This window comes from Arvicanthis niloticus, chromosome 13 (assembly GCF_011762505.2).
Source record: "Arvicanthis niloticus isolate mArvNil1 chromosome 13, mArvNil1.pat.X, whole genome shotgun sequence".
NCBI lineage: Eukaryota > Metazoa > Chordata > Mammalia > Rodentia > Muridae > Arvicanthis > Arvicanthis niloticus.
This window is the reverse complement of record NC_047670.1, coordinates 31,295,560-31,298,107: the sequence shown is the minus strand read 5'-3', so window position 1 is coordinate 31,298,107 and position 2,548 is coordinate 31,295,560.

Below are 2,548 nucleotides of genomic sequence, written 5' to 3'. Positions count from 1 at the left end.
TTTCTTTTACTCTTGTTTTTATTTGAGCAAGACATTAACAGGCTTGCTGGCTTACAGTTTTCCTGTTCATCTTTGATCATCACAAACATCTAGGAGTTGTTTAAAATACAAATTCCTGGGCTATGCTGTAAAAAGCTTTTAGAGATGAATGAGTATGGGCCAGGGAAATCTCCAAAGTGATTTTTTTTTTCTATATAAGAAACTGGAGAATTTCTGAAGTCAGGATTGGTGTATAGATGAAACAAGTCATAAGTGACATCATCCACATCAGAAGACCAAACTCTGCTTCTGCCTAGAAGAAATAAAAACCACACTACCCAACTCTTGAAAAGAGAAAAGGTGGTAATTGGAAGGGAGACATATTGATTGGATTGTTGGTTGTTCTCAAATTCATTCACTTATATCATAATCCCAAGACCATGCCTATGCTACTCATTTAGAAAAGAGAATTCTGTGGATGTAATCAGATTAAGGACATTGAGATGAGAAGATCATCGATTACCCCACTGAACCATTTCTATTGATGAGGATCTTTATAAGAAATGCCCTGTCGAGACCATATCCAGAGGTTAGGCATGGCCCCAAGTTGAGGGATAGGACCACCCACTCATATCCTGTCGCTTCCCACTCCGACCCGCAGAAAGGAGCGACGCGATGAGTTCTTCTCAACGCAGTTTATTCTGGAATCTTTTACAACACCCCTCTCTGGAAGCCCCCGATTCCAGTTGGGTTTTCCTTTTATCCCCAAGCCTTCCCTATACAGCGCCTGCCACGTGGGGTAGTTTCATTGGTATACGTCAGGTGGCCTGATAATGCGTAGCAGCGAGACTGCGTAGTAGTTTTGCAGACATGGCTCTTTGTGGGGTGTATAAGGAAGTCAGGTGCTAGTCCTGAGACTTGGCAGCCTCCAGGGCGCCATCTTGGGTTGGCCGCCACACCTGCTCCTCACAATATCCAAAATTTTAACCTAGAATTGCTCCAGTCTAAAGGAAATACAGGGACAAAGAGTGGAGCAGAGACTGAAGGAAAGGCCATGCAGATACTTCCCCAACCTGGGATTCATCCCAAATGCAGACACCAAACCCAGACACTATTGCTGATGCCACAAAGTGCTTGCTGACAGGAGCCTGATAAAGCTGTCTCCTGAGAGACTTTTCCAGATCTTGACCAATACAGATATGGATGCCCACAACTGGACTGAGCACAAGAACCCCAATGAAGGAGTTAGGGGAAGTACTGAAGGATTTGAAGGGGCCCTATCTGGCATCAATGGGAGGGAAGACCCTTGGTCCTGTGAAGGCTTGATGCCCCACTGTAGAGGAATGCCAGGGCAGTGGGTAGGTGGCTGGGGGCACCCTCGTGGAAGCAAGGTAAGGGGGAATGGGATAGGGGGTTTGCAGAGTGGAAACTGGAAAAGAGGATAACATTTGAAATGTAAATAAATAAAATATCCAATTTAAAAAAAGAAATGCAAAAGTGAGGAAAAAGAGGAGACAATGGTGTGAGGATAGAGATGGAAGAGGTGGAGCCTTAAGTCAAGGAAGCCAGAAGTGGTAGCACACAGGCAGCCTCTCCCAGGACCCTGGGTGGGCTAGTTGGCTCACAGCTGTCTTCCATATCTGAGGAAACACCTTCTGCTATTCTCAACCATACCATCTGTGACATTTGTTAGAACTGCTGGAGTTAAGTGCATAGAGGTGGTATCCAAGCTTTAGAAAGAAGAGAAGTAAAATAAATCTACTTTCGTTTGAATGGAGGTATCTATTTTTTCACCACTTGTACACAACTATCTTTCAATTGAGTGTCAAACTGCCTAAAGTGACCTCTGTTCTCTTACTCTAAAATTGGCATAAAGACAAACCTAATAGGGTTTGCACTGATTTATTAATTTCATTTTCCATGAAGTGACCTTGTGAATAGGGTCCACTTATATCTCCTCCTCCCCCCCTCCCCCGGCCCAGTCCTGTACATTAGAACGTTACACTGACTCAAATCTCAGGTTGTGGCTACACAGACTCATAAGTCTAAATAAATAAAAGGCCAACGCAAAGTCAAGTCACTTTCAGGAACAGGACCCCATCTTTGTCATACGAAGGCAGGGTGTGGAAGTCAAATATTGAACGGTAAGGCAAGAGTTCAGGGGTTGACTAGTAGTCTACACCTGGTCCTCGGGAGCCCCAGTTCATTGACTGAAGATCTTACTGCCAGAAAATAAAATGGCCTACACCAATTAGCTAAGCTTGAGTTTGAAACTTAAAGGCATTGATGCAAACTTACTAAGAGTCTTACAAATTAGCGACCCTTTTGGTGTTGGTTTATCCCGAGTTTTGTCTCATCCAAGAGAAAAATTCCAGTCATGATTTTTCCCTTCATTTTATACTTATAATTCTGGAATAAAATCTCTTTTTTTTCCTCAGGTCTATAATCAGGTATTTTTTTCCTTTCATTAAAAATTATATTTAGAAAAAAAATTGTTTCAGAGCCAGTGAGATAGCCCAGTGGGTAACAGTACTGGCCCACAAGCCTAGTGACTGGTTTAATCTCTGGA